The sequence below is a fragment of the Neofelis nebulosa genome, chromosome 7 (assembly GCF_028018385.1).
Source record: "Neofelis nebulosa isolate mNeoNeb1 chromosome 7, mNeoNeb1.pri, whole genome shotgun sequence".
Taxonomy (NCBI): Eukaryota; Metazoa; Chordata; class Mammalia; order Carnivora; family Felidae; genus Neofelis; species Neofelis nebulosa.
Window position 1 is genome coordinate 98,689,202 of NC_080788.1, and position 17,710 is coordinate 98,706,911.

Consider the following 17,710-nt stretch of genomic DNA (forward strand, 5'->3'; position numbering starts at 1 on the left):
GTCCTTATAGTCACAGTTAAGTCATTCTGGGCTAAATTTAGGGATCCATTGGGGGGGTTGGGGGGTGGGGTGGGGGTAAAAAAAATGTTCAAAGTATTTTTCTCCTATTTTCTGGGTGGAGTGGGGTAAAGATTTAAAAAGTAAAAATGCATTTCTGTATATTTCCATTTAGTGAAAGTGCATTGATTTGGAGGTGACTTTTAAAGTCTTCAAATGTCCTGAAGAATTGGAGTAGGACTTAGTCCATGAAGTTGTAGGGGGTAGACCCAGAAGCACCAGAAGAAGATATTTGTTCAAGGAGGGCCTTTTCTAACAGTTATTTTGTTTTAAAAAAAGAATCACCTCAAAAAAATGGAATACCATTAGCTTTATGAAAAGCTTGCTACACTGTCCCTTTCCTTGTTATTTTACAAGTGGTGTAAATCTGTGTTTAGTGCTTAGTCTTTAAATTCCCAATAGATTATCAGATTAACGTTAAGACTGATGTGGATATTTGATCAACTTCCGCAGCCCCTAAAATGTCTGAATTTAAAAGGGAATCCTTTAAAAGACAGTTCTTTCATAGAGGTGAAATTACAATCACAACCAAGAACTTCTGACAACTTGAAAATTCTATTCCTTCAAACTTTGCTCATGTATTTCCTTTTTAAAATGAGATAGGGACACCAGCCTTGCTCGAGGCAGCTCGGTGGCGGGCGCTGAGGTTTTGCTCCCCGCAACACTGAGTTCGCATACAGCCGCGCGCGGGGGGGCTCGAAGTTACCGGCGCTTCCTTCCATCTCTAACGTTGGCTTTTGGCAATCCAAGAATCGAGGGGACACCGGTGACAGCATTCGGCCCCGCTGGCCCCTTGCCTCTGCTCTCACAAGGGTGTCTGGGAGCCTCCTAAGTTGTCCCCGCCACCCAAGGAAGGAGTAGCAGGGTACCCCGTCGGAAACTCAGCCCTATCCATAAACAGTTGAATGTAAGGATTCGGGTGGAAGGCTGCTCATCTGTCAGATCTTCCGTCTGCAATATTTGAAAGCAAAAACTTTGACCTAACTGTGGTGAAAGAAGGTAACCTTTCCTGGCAGGACGTGGGGAGGAAAGGTCCGGGGAAACAGTGGTAACAGAGCAGCAAGCTGGACCGCCGCCAGGAGAACTTGGGCAATCTGGGGTCAGAGGCGCATTTTTTTGGTGCTGTGGTCCGGCAGCCATTTTCTCCAACAGGCTGTGAGTGAACGAGCAGCCCCTGTTGGCGGCGAGGGTGATTAACAGTCTTTAGCAGAGAAGTTTTGGTGATGGTCCGATAGGGGTCAGCAATGAGGTGGCTATTAAACGCCAAATATCTTGTGTCATCGGGTGAGTTTTAACCTACTAAAGGAGACACAAAATAGGAGACAAACGTAAAATAGTGGGGAGAGTCAGTAATATAGTCCACTTACATTTCACTTATTTTTAATGCGCCTATTAGTCGGCTCCTGAGCACATAAAAGATGGGGGGAAGCTTCTGCCGTTTATTTAGGAGACACAGGCTTCTCAAATCCAGAGAGCCAAACAAAAGAGACGGGGTCTCGCTATGTTGCCCAGGCTGGAGTGCAGTGGCTATTCACAGGCGCGATCCCACTACTGATCAGCACGGGAGTTTTGACCTGCTCCGTTTCCGACCTGGGCCGGTTCACCCCTCCTTAGGCAACCTGGTGGTCCCCCGCTCCCGGGAGGTCACCATATTGATGCCGAACTTAGTGCGGACACCCGATCGGCATAGCGCACTACAGCCCAGAACTCCTGGGCTCAAGCGATCCTCCTGCCTCAGCCTCCCGAGTAGCTGGGACTACAGGCGCGCGCCACCGCGCCCGGCGCTCGGAGAGCCTGCAAAGAAGTACTAGAGGCTGTGGTAGGATGACGTATCTGGAGGCGGAGCAGGGGCGGGGCTGCGGGAATGGATACGCCCAGTGCGAGGCGGTCCGGAGGCTGAGGTCGTGTGACGTCTTCGGGGATGGGTTGCTGTCCTGCTTTACTAGGCTCCGAGCGCGTGAAGCCGCTCTCCCTGTTCGGACTTAGGCTCTGGGCGTGTTGCTCCGAATGCTGTGTTCCTGTACTTAAGCCAGGCTTTAATACATACTGCACCTTTTCGAGGAAGTTACTTACCAGGGAACCATCTGTCCCTAAATGTCTCATTGTCCACAGCAAGCAGGTCCTTTCTCCGTACAGCTGTAAGAGGAAGTGTAACTTGTAGTAGCAAGGGGTTGGGGGTCCGCAAAAGTGCCGGGGCCCGCTCACTTTTCACTACTGAAATGCAGGAAGCCTAAGGGAACGATCTGCTTTTGTCGTCCCCGCATGTTCGTTGCCCGTTATTGTTGGAGAAAAATCGTGTCTGGGTGGATGGGCGCAAGAATTAGGATTTGGCGGCCTGGAGGGTTTTTCGGAACAGGTCTAGGTTAGGAAGGGGTAAGGAGAAGAAGGAAAAAAGGATTTCCAACCATAGTAGATCTCCAACCACCAGACTTCTCTGTCCGGTCGCGATCTTCCCCATTCCTGTTTTCTCCTGGAAGGTAGTCCCGACTTCCCCCTCTGTTGCATCACCTAACTGCTCCCTCCTTCATAGATAAAGGCCATCAGAAAAACTTTGTCAACTTCTTGCCACTCCCTCCTCTAATACATCTTCAAGGAAGGACAACTTTGTTGTCGCTTCCTATCTCAAATCCAGTATGTAAAAATTCCTCCATCAGTCATTTCCACACCCATCCTATCTCTCTCTCTTTTACTTGTGGAGATACTGAACTTTCTTTCATCTTAAAAGCTCTCCTTTGGCCTTGCCTCTCTTTTCAAATGGAATCTGTGTTGTTTTCATGGCTGCACTTTTTTGAAAGCATGTTATACAATTACTACATTCACTTCCTACATTCCATCTTTAGTCCACAGTCCACCTATACACTAAAACTATTCTGATGCTCCCATGCCTAAGCTCCCAACTGGCAGATCTAAGGGACCCTGTAAGACCTCTGTCCACATAATTTATCACCCCCACACCCAGTTTGTGTCATTTATGACCACTACCTCCTCCTTGAAATGTTCTTTTCCCTGGTTCTTGTTGACAGCCTCTGACAGGTCCTCCAAAGCTTTGGCAGTCTCTCCTCTGCCAACCCTATAAATGTTGCTGTTCCTTGTAGCTCCCTTCTAAATCTTTATTTTCTTGCTATTCTCTTCATGAGTGATCTCACCAATTGTCAAGGCTCTCAAATCTATAGCTCCAATATGATGCTCTTTCCAGAGCTCCAGATCTATATTTTTAGTGGCCTACTGGATGTCATCTTGAAATCATTCAACACTTCAAATTCAACTTTTGCAAGCAAAAGTGACCATCTTCTGATTCCTACCTCCAAACTTGCCTGGCCAATTTCCCGTATTATCACTCTTTGCCAAAATATTTATTTGGTCATTTCAGAACTCTTTCAGTCATCCTTGACCACTGTTTCATTCATTTAACAGCAGATATTTTTTTCTTGCCTATCCAATGACAGGTACTGTGCTAGATGATAGAGATGAGATGTGATGAAAACAGACACTTGGGGGAAACAAACAAAAAACAGCAACACACACACACACACACACACACACACACACACTTGGGTACTTATCACAGTGTATATGCTGTGATAAGTATCATTCAGGAAACAAAGTGCTGAGAGAAAAGCAATGATGGCAAGAATGGGGAAGGGACATACTTTAGAGAAAGTAGTCAGGTAAGCCTCCTTGAGAAAGTGTCATTTAAACTGAGACCTGAAGAACGAGCTATCAGTTAAGGTACTTCGATTGCCAGCAATAAGGGTTATGTGTAAACCAAAGTAAAGGAACTCCTCTGAAGAAGGAACTGATTTAAAGGAAATGGGGGAAATGTGGCAGAATGGTAGTTGTCCCCGTCTGTTCTCACCTTTTACTAATGTTTAGTTGGGTAGATGAAACCCCACTTAGAGACTGATGGGATTTGATGTAAGGTCCAAGAGTGAAAGGTCAAGAAACAATTGTTGAGACATTTTTGGTGCAAAAAAAGGTGGTTTTATTAAAGCATGGGTACAGAACCTGTGGGCAGAAAGAGCTGCACTGGGATTGTGAGGAACAACCAGTTATATACTTTTAAGTTTGTTGGGGCAGTAGAGACAAAGAAAGTTTCCAAAAGGATTTTCATTATGTTAAGACTTACAGGATCCTGGAGGCCTAGCTTCTGTCAAGCTAAGGTTCCTCTTTGCCACTAGTAAAGTATTAACATTAAGACAGTTGGGAGTTCCCAGAGGAATGTCATACTCTGTCTGAAGTATTTGTCAGTGGGCTGCAAGTTGTAAGGAAATTTAATTTTATCTACACTTTTTTTTGCCTTTGCTCTCCACATCAGAAATCACATTTCCCAGTTTCTCCCACAACCAAGTGTGTTCAAGTTCTCACCAATGGAATATGTGTGCAAGTGATAGTTGCAGCCTCTGCATCATTTGCTTACAAATAAATCTTTTGTTCTCTACTTCTGCTATTTTGCCCTTCCCCAGAGCTAGATGGCGCCAGTGCAAACCCACAGCAGTGCCCCAGCTTTATGCAAATGAAGAAAGTATCCTAGGGTGTATAGCAGAGCATCAAGAGGAAAGAAACCAGGGTCCATTAACGACCTAATGGAGCTGAGCCACCCTGCCAGCCTTGGTCACTTCTACCTCTGGACTGTTACATGAGAATTAAGCTTCTGTCTCATTTAAATTACTGTATTTGAGGGGGGAGTCTCCTATTATTGTAGCATACTCAATACTCTAATGGATATAGGGAAGCTCACAGATGACAACCCTGACTAACCAGAACTCAGAAAGGACAGGAACAAAAAGAGCTATAGGCATCTCCAGCTTACCCAGATTGGACAAATCAGCCTCAACCTCCTGTGAGAAGGGTCTGATTTTCTAGTTTGAGTCCTGTGCCCTCCTACAACCTCTTTATTCATATCCACTTTTATTATAATTATGTTGTAAATAAAACTTTTATGTTCTGTTTTTCTCATTTGTCAATATACTTTTAGTGGCAGTATAAGCCTCTCAATTTGATGCATAGCTTATAATGATTTAAATCTAACGATGGTCAATTACACTAACCAGTTTTCAATCATTCTATACATTTTACCTGCATTGTTTTATAGATTAGTAATATGTATAACATCCAGTGTTAAGTCAAGTATTCACAAGCCTGAATTGGTGTTTGCTTTTTTTTTTTTAAGGTTTTGTAACTTTTTCTTCCAGCTTTATTGAGATGTAATTTACAAATAGAATTGTAAGCTATTTAAAGCGTACAACATGAATATATATATCATATATATTAAAAGGATTCCTTCCATCAAGTTAATACAACCATTACCTCACATATTTCCTTTCTTCCCCCTTTGGTAAGAACATTTAAGTTCTACTCTCTTAGCAAATTTCAATTATGCAATACAGTGTTAAAGTGTTATAGTCACCATATTATACATTAGATTCTCAGACTTTTTTCATCTTATAACTGAAAGTTTGTACCCTTTTACCAACTTCTCCCTATTTCCTCCCTCCCCAACCCCTGCTCAACCACTTTTCTACTCTTGTTTTTATGAGCTTGACATTAAAAAAAAATTCCACATTTAAGTGATACCATGCAGTATTTTTCTTTTTCTGCCTAACTTATTTCACTTAGCATATGCCCTCCAGTTTTATCCATGTCACAAATGACAAGATTTCCTTCCCTCTCTCTCTTTTTTAATGCTTATTTCTTTTTGAGAGAGACAGACAGAGTGCAAGTTGGGGAAGGGCAGAGAGAGAGAGGGAGACACAGAATCTGAAGCAGGCTCCAGGCTCTGAGCTGTCAGCACAGAGCCGGAAGTGGGACTCGAACGCACAAACCGTGAGTTCACGACCAGAGCAAAAGTCAGACACTTAACCGACTGAGCCACCCAAGCGCCCCAAGATTTCTTTGTTTTTAAAGACTGAATAATATTCCATCATTATGTATATATAGATAAGCATTTTCTTTAATCCATTAATCCATTGATGGATACTTAGGTTGTTTGCATACCTTCACTATTGTAAATAATGCTGCAGTAAACACAGAAGTACAAGTGTCTCTTCCAGATGATGGCTTCCTTTGGATATACACCCAGAAGTGGCATTGCTGGATCACATGGTAGCTCTATTTTGCATTTCTTGAGGGACTTCTATACTGTTTTCCATAATGGTTGAACCAGTTTACATTTCCACCAACAGTGCACATGGGTTCCCTTTTCTCCACATCCTGGCCACCATTTATTATCTAGGTTGTGCCTTGTTGTTTTAACCTATGTGCACGTTTTTTTAAGTTAACTGTTATTTATTTAAGTAATCTCTGCACCCAGTGTGGGGCTCCAACTCAGCACCCAGAGATCAAGAGTCACATGTTCGTCCATCTGAGCCACGCAGGCACCCCTAGGTTGTTTACTTGTAAATAGTTCAACAAACTAGGTCCTGTCTGGCTATTTGAGGTTTTGCTTCTTGAAAACATAACCCGAATGAGTTAATTTTTAGGTGCTTATTAAACATTAGCACTCATCCCAAATGGTTTGTCTCCATACGTCCACAAAAATCCACTCCATGGAGCTCAAAACTTTTATACATTAGTCCTTCTGGGACACTAAACGACGAAGAGCGTGGATTCAGACGAAGAGGCTTTCTGCCCAGGTCGGGAGAAAAGGCTTTAGGGCAAGCGAGGTCCGAGCTTACGTCCTCAGCAGCCATCAGGCAAGAGTACCCGACAAGGCTGAGGCTGGCCAGGGCCGAAGAGGCCTCAGTTGCTAGGTCCGAGAGAACACCCGAGGAGGAGGCTCCCTGTGGCAGAAGAAAAGCAGGCTCAGAGGTCACAGAGAAAAATACTGGTGCACCCTGAGTACGATTGCCAGCCAGGATCGCCCAAGTTTACTCCCGGGCTGCTGAACTGGAGAGGAACCTGGGAGGGGGAAGGCGGGGCCTCCGGGAACTAAGGTGGGCCACCAGGGGAGGGAGGGGTGAGGCCACTTCATGGAAAGGTGGGGCCTCCAGAGGGAAGAGAGAGGCGAGACTGCCCTGGGAGGAGAAGGGGGCGGTCAGGGACCTGAAGTGGTTGGGAACTCTGGAGGCGAAGGGGGAGAGGGGGAAAGGAGGCGAGAGGCGGGGTTACCCAGCGAGCGAGGGGCTGGGCCCGCAGTGGAAGGGAGGGCGGCCGCCAGGGGGCGAGGCGGACAAAGTGCTCACTACCACCTGGGTCCCAGGATCTGGCGGTCCGGTACTGGGCTGCATCATCCCCCCAAAGGCTCACCTGTCCCTGCCCTTTGACAGGCTGCCGGTTCGCCGCTGCTGACCACAGGAGGATCACTTGCAGGCGGCAGGATTTTCCTCAGGCTAGGTTATTTGCATTTCAGAGACAAGCCCTTGTGGGCTAACCTTGATTCTATTACATTTAATAAACGAACAATGCATTAACGAGAACGAACACTTTGACATAATAAACGTTTACTTCTTGGGCACACCCTACATGGAGGAAGAGCCTTTAATATGGTTAATGATATCTCATATATCCAGAAACTCTTTTCTTGTGGCAGGTTTTAAAACTTAAGAACAAATCCTAGTAGTGGGCAAAATTATTCACCCTGTCACTCCGCTGGACCGATAAATATAAAAGTTAAATTTGGGAGTGCTATTTTCTTCAATTTGAATACGTTTTGACTTTCATCCGACGGTTCTGCGGAAATGTTTTAACGTTTTAGAACTTAGTAGAACTCCATCCGAGCCTGGCTATTTATTACATTGATTCTGATCTGGTGGAATAAATCACATGCCCACACCAAAACTTCAAATCCTGATATTTAACACTTGATCTCAGGTATTGATTCTTTACGCCAGCGTGGCAAAAGCTTTCTGCTGTATTTAATTTATTCATCTTGAGAGTATTAGAATGAATTAGAATGTTTCGTTTTCATCAGATAGCGTTTGGAAGAGTGCTTCCTTTGTTTGGGGCCTCCGTAGACTTAGGCTAATGTCACGGCCAGCCAGAATAACTGGCAAATTGACTTACTTTTTCGTGACTTTCTATTCTCAAGGCTAATTATTTTCCCAGGTTAATATATCAGAACAGCCTGGCTTTTGGTAGGAAAACAAGTACTTTAAGTTGCATACTGCTTTTACTGACTAAGGTGAGAGACGATCACTTTTAGCTTAAATCACTCTCATCCAACAACTAGTTATCGAGCACGTGCAAGGTGCCCTGAAGTGTTAACTGTTGGTTAATATTGGGGATAAAGGTTAATTTTGAGAATAAAAGTGTAAACAGGGAAACAATGAATCTGCTTGATATGAAACAAATAATGTGAATTGGTTTATGTCTATTCACCTTGGACCCTGAGAAAGGGCATAATTTCTGAGAGGAATGACGGGAAAAGTATCTAATCTTGCATGACTGCTGGCCCCGAGTATGGCTAATATAAAAATCCTGAGGTTTTTCCTATGTGGAGTTGGTGAGGAGGGAAATATATTCCCCTAGACTTCCTCCCCTTGTCATGAATGGGTGGAAGAACACTGAGACCTTCCCATGTTCAAATAGCAACCTACTTTCACTTTTATTTTGGAAGGGGGAAATTTTAAGCTTTTCTCTGAGTGTCCATCAACTGAAGAAGGGGTGGACTAAATGTGGAATGGAATATTACTCAGCCACAAAAAGGAATGAAGTTCTGACACATGCTATGCCACAGATGCGCCTTGAAAAAACATCGTGCTAAGTGAAATAAGCTAGACACAAAAGGACAAATAGTGTATGACTCCACCTATATGAAGTACCTAGAACAAGCAAATACATAGAGACAGAAAGTAGAAGTTGAGGGGAGCAGGATATTATTGCCTAATGGATATAGAGTTTATGTTTAGGGTGATGGAAAAGTTTTGGAAATAGATGGTACTGGTTGTACAACATTGTGAACATAATCAGTGCTTCTGAATTGTATACTTAAAAATGGTTAAAATGGCAAATTGCATGTTTTACATATTTTACAATAGTGTATGTATGCGTATACATATGTATGTGTATATATACATATACACAAATCAGTTGGGCATATTTGTGTGAGTCTGTACCTAGATTCTCCATTGTGCTCCATTAATCTATATGTCTATCCCTCCATCACGATCAGAGTCTTTTACTGTAACTATATAATAACAAGTCTTGAAATTGAATAGACTGATTTCTCCCGCTTTTTTTTTTTTAATTGTTTGGCTTTTCTAGTTCCTTTGCTTTTCCATATATATTGTACAGTAATTTTGTCTATAATGACAAAAAGTCTTGCTGGGAATTTGTAGGAATTGCATTAAACTGAAGAAAATTGACTGGAGAAAAATTGACTGGAGAAAATTTACCATGTTGAATCTTCCAATCCATGAATGCAATACATCTTTCCGCGTATTTAGATATTCTTAGATTTATTTAGCCAGTGTTTTCCAGTTTTTAGCATACACATCCTGTTCATGTTTTGTTAGACTTATTCTTAAATATTTCAATTTTTTGAGTAATTATAAACATTATTGTATCTTTAATTTCACTGTCCATATGTTCATTACTACCATATAGAAATACAATGCATTTTTGTGTTTATCTTGTAATCCTGCAGTCTTCTGAACTCACTAATTAGTTGTAGAAGGTTTTTTTTTTTTTTTTGTAGGTTTCTTAGGACTTTTCTATGTAAGTAATCATGTCTTTTACAAATAGAGGCAGTTCTATCTCTTCCTTTCCATTCTATATGACTTTTATTTCCTTTTCTTGCCTTAACACACTGGCTAGAACTTCCAGCACGATCCTGAATAAGAGGAGTGAGGGTAGATATCTTTGTCTTGTTCCTGATCTTAGGAAGACAGCATTCAGTCTTTCATCACTGAATATAAGGCTAGTTGTAGTGTTTTTTTGTAGATTAAAATTTAAAAAAGCAACTTGGGGAAGTTAGTTCCTTTTTTTTTTTTTTTTTTTTTAAGAGCATTCACCATAAATAGGTCCTGGGGCACCTGGGTGGCTCAGTCAGTTAAATGTCCGACTCTTGATTTCAGCTCAGGTCATGATCTCATGGTTTGTGAGTTTGAGCCCCACATTGGGCTCTGTGCTGACGGTGTGGAGCCTGCTTGGAATTCTCTCTCTCTCTCTCTCTCTCTCTCTCTCTCTCTGTCTGTCTCTCTTTCTGTGCCCCTCCCCTTCTCTCTCTCTCTAATAATAAACTAGTAAAAAAACATAAATAGGTGCTGAATTTTGTCAAATGCCTTTTCTGCATTGATAAATATGATTGTGTGCTTTCTTCTTTAGCCTGCTAATATGGTGGAGTACATTGATTTTTCAAATACTGAGACAACCTTACATCTCTGAAACAAATTCCACTTGGTCATGGTGTATGGTGCATGATTGGTGTATGATTTTTTATTTTTTTTTAGAGAAAGAGAGAGAGAGGAAGAGGCAAAGGAAAAGGGAGAGAGAGACTCAAGCAGGTTTCACACCCAGAGCAGAGCCCAATGCGGGACTCGATCTCAGAGCCCTGAGAGGATGACCTGAGCTGAAATCAAGAGTTGGATGTTTAACCAACTGAGCCACCCAGGTAACCCTGGAGTATGATTTAAAAAATATATAGAGAGTAAAACCTTGGATTGCGAGTAACTTGTTCTGCGAGTGTTCCACAAGATGAGAAAACATTTCTAATAAATTCTAACTTGATAAATGAGCGATGTCTTACAATATGAGTAGTATGTGATGCCAAACATCACATGATCACAACTGAGCCAATGGTTCTTCTCTCTCTTTTTCTTTCACTCGCTGTGGGATTGTGGGTGATCGTCTCTCCTATGCTCAGATGCTCGGTCTCAGGCCAAGGTGTTTGGGAGAAATGAGTGATTTTTCAGAACGCTGGAAAGTGCCCACAACTAGCACTAGTGTATTTTTGTCACTTCAAAGCACCTATGGACGGTCCTTTGCTTTTCCATACAAGAGTAAGCTTAGGAATGCTTGGCTTCATTCTAGGTCAGGCTGCCTTTAGATATAGAACCTTTCCTTTTCTGCCTTATTGCCAGCTACACTAAATACAGTATATGACAAGAGTTTATTAATACTATACTACAGTCAACATCTGAGCAAACACATACAATGGCCCCCATGCAGAAAAGATTCCACTGAGCCAATAGATAGCAGTGATTCCATCAGTGATAGTGAAAGTTGTCCTACACAATAACCCTCCTCTCTGTCTCCTTCACACCAGCCATGAAGGTTTTCAAAAGTAAGTGTAGGTTAATTTATTTTTCTTTATATTTTGTGTTTTCTTTATTATTTTGTATTATATTACAGTACTGTAATCATTTTTATATGAATATTTTGGGGTTGTAGAACAAATAATCTGAGTTTCCATTATTTCTTAGGGGAAAATTTGCTTTGATATATAAGTGCCTTGGATTACAAGCATGTTTCTGGAAGAAACTATACTCACAAACCAAGGTTTTACTGTATATTGCTGAGTTTTATCTGTTAACATTGTTTAATCATTTTGCATCTTGGGGCCCCTGGGCAGCTCAGTCAGTTAAACGTCTAATTTTGGCTCAGGTCATGATCTCACGGTTGATGGGTTTGAGCCCTGCATCGGGCTCCACACTGATAGTATGTAGCCTACTTGGGATTCTCTCCCTCTTCCTCTCTCTCTGCCCCTTCCCGACTCACGCTTTCTCTCAAAATAAATTAAAAAATATTTTTTGCATTTTTATAAATGAGTAATATTGGCCTGCAGCTTTGTAATTATTTGTTTTTCATATCAGGCTAATACTACTTTTATAAAATGAATTGGGATGTGGTCCCTCCTCTTCTATTTCCTAAAAGTCTTCAAATGTTTGGTAGCATTCTCTAGTGAAACCATCTGAGCCACCAGATTTCTTTTGTAGAGTTTTAAAATTATTCAATTTCCTTAATAATTATAGGGCTACTCAAATTATCTATTTCACATTAGGTGTGTTGAGGTAGTTTGAACTTTTTAAGAATTGGTCTTTAATTTGTCAAATGTATGTGTGCAGAGTTGTTTGTAGCATTCTATTTTTATCATATTGTTATCTGCAGGGTCTATTGATATCTCATGTTTCATTTCTGATGTTAGTAATTTGTGTCTTTTTTTGGTCAGTCTTGCTAGATAGAGGTTGTCACCTTAATTGATTTTTCCAATGAACAAGCTTTTTTGTTTCATTGATGTTCTCTATTGTTTTTCCGTTCTCAATTTTATTAATTTCTGTTTTTTAATATTTCCTCATTTGATTACTTTGGATTTATTTTGTTCTTTTTCTAGTTTTTTAAGATGGGAACTTAGATTACTGATTTGTGACTTTTCCTCTTATTCTCATGTGTGCATTCTATTGCTATAAATTTCCCTCTCAGCACTGCAGAAGCTGGTCCCACAAAATTTGATATGTTGCATTTTCATTCATTTCAATGTATTTTTCTTTCCCTTGAGACTTACTCTTTGACCCATAGGTTACTTGGAAGTGTGTTATTTAGTTTCCATTTAGAGACTTTCCTGTTACCTTTCAAATTTTCCAGTTTGATTCCATTGTGGTTGGAGAATATACTCAGTATTATTTCATTCCTTAAAATTTTCTGAGATTTGTTTTATTGCCCAGGATATGGTCTATTCTGGTGTATGTTCCATGGGTAAGAATGTGTGTTAGGTGAAATATTCTACAAATGTTGATTATATCCTATTAGTTGATGCCACTGTTCAGTTCTATAGCCTTGCTGATTTTCTGTCTAGTTTGTTCTATAAATTGTTAAGAGAGAGGCACTGAAGTCTCCAACTATAAGTGTAGATTTATCTATTTCTCCTTCCAGTTCTATCAGTTTTTGCTGCACATATTTATGTTCCTTCTGTTTATATTGTAATTGCCTTTAATACATTTCCTCTATATACATTTAGAACCATATCAGATAGTGGTATAAATTTTTGATGCGATCATCAAATGTAATTTAGAAAACTGAAGAAGGAAAATCTATTGCACTTACCTATATTTTTGCTTACTATGTCCTTTATTCCTTCCTGATGTTCCAAGATTCCTTTAAAAAAATTCCTTTTCTTTCCATTTAGAGAAATTCTAACTTCTGTTGGACGTTTTTTTAAGGCTAGGTCTGCTGGTGAAATTCTCTTAGTTTTCCTTCATCTGAGAATGTTTTGATTTCCCTAACAATATTTTACTGGATATAGGGTTCTGGGTTGACAGTTTTTTTCTTTCATCACTTAAAACATGTTATGTTGCTTCCTCCTGGCCTCTATATTTTCTGGTAAGAAATCCACTATTGTTTAAATTTTTTTTTTCCCTTGTGGGTAAGGTGCTTTTTTTCTCTGGTTGCTTTGAAGATTTTTTTTGTCTTCAGGTTTTAGAAGTTTGATTATAATGTGCTTTGGTGTATCAGATTTATCCTATTTGGAAGTTCTTTCAACTTCCTAAATCTGTAGGTTTATGGTTTTTGGTGAATTGGGGAAGTGTTTAGATATTACATCTTAGGGAACTTTTTAAGCCCTACTCTCTCTCTCCTCTCCTGGGGCTCCAGTGATATGAACATTAGCAGTTTTGTTATAGTCCCACAGGTCTCTGAGGCTCTTCTTGATGTTTTTTACTCTATGTTCTCTCTGTTGTTCAGATTGGGTAATTTCAGTGGCTGTATCTTCCAGTCCACAAACTTTTCCCTCTGTCCCTATCATTCTGCTGTTGAGCCCATCAACTGAGCTGTTTGTTATTATATCTTTTCAGTTCTGAAATTTCCATTTGTTTTTCCTTGTATCTTCTAAATATTTGCTGAGACTTCCTATTTCTTTGCTGAGACTATTTTTTCAGTTGATTCAACTGCGTTCACAATTGCTCACTGAAGCAATGTTATGATGGCTGCCGTAAAATCTCTGTCAGATAACTAACATCTTTATCGTTGTAGTGTTGGCATTTATTGATTGTCTTTTCTCACTCAGTCTGAGATCTTGGTATGATAAGTGAATTTTGGTTGAGATCTGAATATTTTGAATATTATAACAATCTGGACCTTATTTAACTTTCTGTTTTAGCTGGCTTCCTCTCACACCTCTCCAACAGGAAAAGTGGAGCACCATCTAATTACCACCAGGTTAGGTAGTCCTGGTTCAGAAGTCCAGGTTCTTCACTCAGACTTTGTTGACACCCTAATGGGAGGCTCCTTGTTACTGCTGGGTAGGGGTGGGAGTACTGGCTTCCCACCAGGCTTCCAGTGATACCTCCCTGGTTGGAAGGGATACGAATACCTCATTACTGCTCCCACATGTTTTTTCATTAACACTACACCACAAATGGTGAGGGGTGTTGGGGATGAGTGAGGTGTTGGGAAGAAGGGGTGGCCTTGTTACTATAAAAATACTGACTCTCCACTAGGACTTTTCTGATTCTACCCCAGCAGACAGAAAGGGGTGCCTCCTGTCAATGGACGTGGAAGTCTAGTTTTCCATGTGGTCTCCACTGACACCAAGTGTTTGCATGGGGCTTGTTACCCCCTGGTGGGGATAAAAGCCCCTATTCTCTACTCCACCTAGTGGTGGTGCACCTCATGAAGAGTCCAGCAAGGGTAGCAGTGCCTGGGTGGCTCAGTCAGTTAAGCTTCTGACTCTTGACTTTGGCTCAGGGCATGATCTCACAGTTCATGAGTTCGAGCCTAGTGTCGGGCTCTGTGCTGACAGTGTGCACCCTCTCTGTCTCTCTCTCAAAAAAAAAAAAAAAAAAGAAAAAGAAAAGAAAAGAAAAGAAAAAAAAGAAAAAGAAATTCCAGCAAAGGTGGAAATCTAAGCTACTCACCTGGCCTTTGCTACCATGGGTGAAGGTAGGGCCACAGTCTTTTCTTTGTTGTTTGGCTGGAGTACAGTGGTTATTTTCCAAAAGTTTTCTGTCTTGCTAGGTTGCCCCTTTCCTAACCCTTTGGCTAAAGAGAGCATTCTTTGGTTAGAGTTTTTTGTTTTGTTTTTGGCATTTCTGACTTCTTAAGCTCCAAGTCTGGGATATATGAGGAAAAAGCAAACCCAGGGAACTCACTACCATGTCACTGCTTGGTCTCTAGTCCAGCTAGTCTGCTTTCTTCTCTCCGTCTTTCAGAGTTTTCTTATGCTTGTTGAATATGTAATGTCCAGGGATTTTTGCTGTACTTAGAGAGTGGAACTGGAAAAAGTATGTCTACCCCATCTTCCCAGAAGCGGAAGTCTATTGTATTAATTTTTATAATTGCCTTCTGTTTAGGGCAAGTGATGCTAATGGAAAAACTCCTCCAGTGATTCTCTGATGTCCTTTTCTCCTCCCACATTAAGATAACTATTGCTATAATGTATCAGAATACATTAAATTATTCTAAGAGCTCTGGGGGTGCCTAGGTGACTCAGTTAAGCATTTTCTGTCTTCAGCTCAGGTCACGATCTAATGGTTCGTGAGTTCAAGGCCCACATTGGGATCTCTGCTGTCCGCGCAGAGACCCCTTCAGATCCTCTGTCTTCCTCTCTCTCTGCACCGCCCCTGCTCATGCTCTCTCAAAAATAAAAATAAAAACTTAAAAAAATTATTCGAAGAGCTCTATAAAGCAATTCAGGGAGAGGTCAAAAGACCAGGTTACAGACTTGTTTAGAGCTTTTTATATAATGAATTAGATTTACCAGTAGGCCACTCGTTCCCACCCTAATTCTAATGTGGTTTTATTATGCAACAGTGATGGCAGTTATTATGCATTAGATATTTGTATATCGTATATAATTCTTCATAAGGCATAAAAGTCTGCAACTTTGATACATTTACTTTATTTTTAAATTTTTTTTTGCTTATGCACTACATTGTCATATTTTGTAAAGTTCGTACTTTTATTTGTAAGTAACAGCATCCTACTGGAGCTCCCTTTAGCAAGAAGAAAGGTAATTTTATACAAAGATACAGGATGTCTCATAAAACTCAAAGGTTGGTATGCAGACAGACACCAAGAAGGGCCTGGAACTGTGCACTGGAACCTAGGAAATAATCTGTTTTGTCTCTGCTCCTTTCTGTATATCTGTTTTTTTCTTCTTTGTCCCTGAAGACTAACTTTTGTCTGCCACCCACACTCAAAGCAGAAAATGGCCGTGACCAAGTCCCTAGTTAGTAGGATATGGATCCACTGGGAAGAGACAGACTAATATGGTCCTTCTTCACATCTGATTTTAAATTCTCAGGAATGAGAATCTGATTGGCCAATTAGAATAATGAATCTACCTGTGGTCCAACTGGTATGACCAGAAATGTATGTGTTGAAGAGTCTCACGGAAAAACAAGGACTGTCAGGAATCTACTCCTATATTCCTGTGGAAGGGGGGCAGGTAGCTGTTTCCAAAGACATCCTATGCACCGGGCATAGGCTTATGCCTCTATACCACCCATATGCATCAGGAAACTTGTTCTACTCCTAGAATCTTTGATATACTGTTAAGGATGTGTCCATATCAAATTGTTATAAAGTCTCAGGTTAACCTTCTTATATAACCAAGGTTATTACTGGGTAAGCACGTTGAATTCATGACTTATAATGTCAAAAAGATATAAGCAGTGGAAAGACCCGTGTTTACATTTAAAAATGAAGTCCCAGGGTGCCTGGGTGGCTCACTCGGTTGAGCGTCCGACTTCAGCTCAGGTCATGATCTCACAGTTCATGGGTTCGAGCCCCGCATTGGGCTCTGTGCTGACAGCTCAGAGCCTGGAGCCTGTTTTGGATTCTGTGTCTCCCTCTCTCTCTGTGTCCCTCCCCTGCTCGCGCTCTGTCTCCCTGTCTCAGGAATGAATAAACATTAAAAAAAATTTTTTTAATAAAAAGAAATAAAAGAAAAAAATGAAGTCCCAATATCAGAAACTGCTTCAAGAATTCTAGAACTTTCCTTTTCCAGCAATAATCTAGTTCGTTTGGGAAGGTGGCACACTGGGTAGCTGACCTTCCTTCCACAGTGAAGAGACCACGAGCACTGTTGTCCTAGTTCACCAGAGAGGGTCATAGCACTCTAGACTCCAGTCTGTGAAATTGTAATGTTACCCTGAAGCCAGATTTTGGCTTAGTAGGTTTATATTATCTATTACTGTGGACACACAATCCAGTAGGTGTCTTTCTAAGCCTATTGAAACATAAATCTTTCTTAACACAGAAAGGAAACAAACCCATAAATTTTGCCCAGATAAATCATTGTTAAATTGGTTATAGTGCAACATTTACCTAGGATTTTACAACCATTTCCACACATAAATTTTGGACACTGTGCTCAAAACTGTATCTTAGAATAGGACCTACTACAGACAGTTGTATACTGAAAGTCCAAAGGTACTCAACAGCAAAAACTGCTCCCTTGTTTGTTCTTGGTATGCCTATGACGTGTACACAAAGCAAAATAAAAGAAGGTTATGGAGGAGGAAATCTCATCTTAATCTACCTGGTTATGTTTTTCTAAGGAATCTTTCCTTTCTAACCCAAAGCTAGGTTTGGATTAGGTTAAGGTATCAGTTTACAAGTTTGCCAAGCTCCCTTTTTCAACACAATTATCTCCTTTTCTCCTTTATTCCTCCCTTCTTTTTCTTCTTCCTTCCTTTCTTCTTCTTTCTCACTCATTTTTATATTCATTCATTTGTTCTCTCTCTGAAGCAGCACTGTGTGGCTTTTAAAATTATTAAAT

The 17,710-nt window shown here is 40.8% G+C and overlaps 1 long non-coding RNA gene across 1 annotated transcript; it reads right to left on the reverse strand.

Annotated features, from left to right (window-relative positions):
• Window positions 1-4,015: 4,015 nt before the first annotated feature.
• LOC131517180 (uncharacterized) lies at window positions 4,016-17,710 on the reverse strand. Its single transcript, XR_009264442.1, has 2 exons — window positions 7,303-17,710; window positions 4,016-6,836 (listed from the first exon to the last, which is right to left on the reverse strand). It is a non-coding gene; the product is annotated as an uncharacterized LOC131517180 (long non-coding RNA).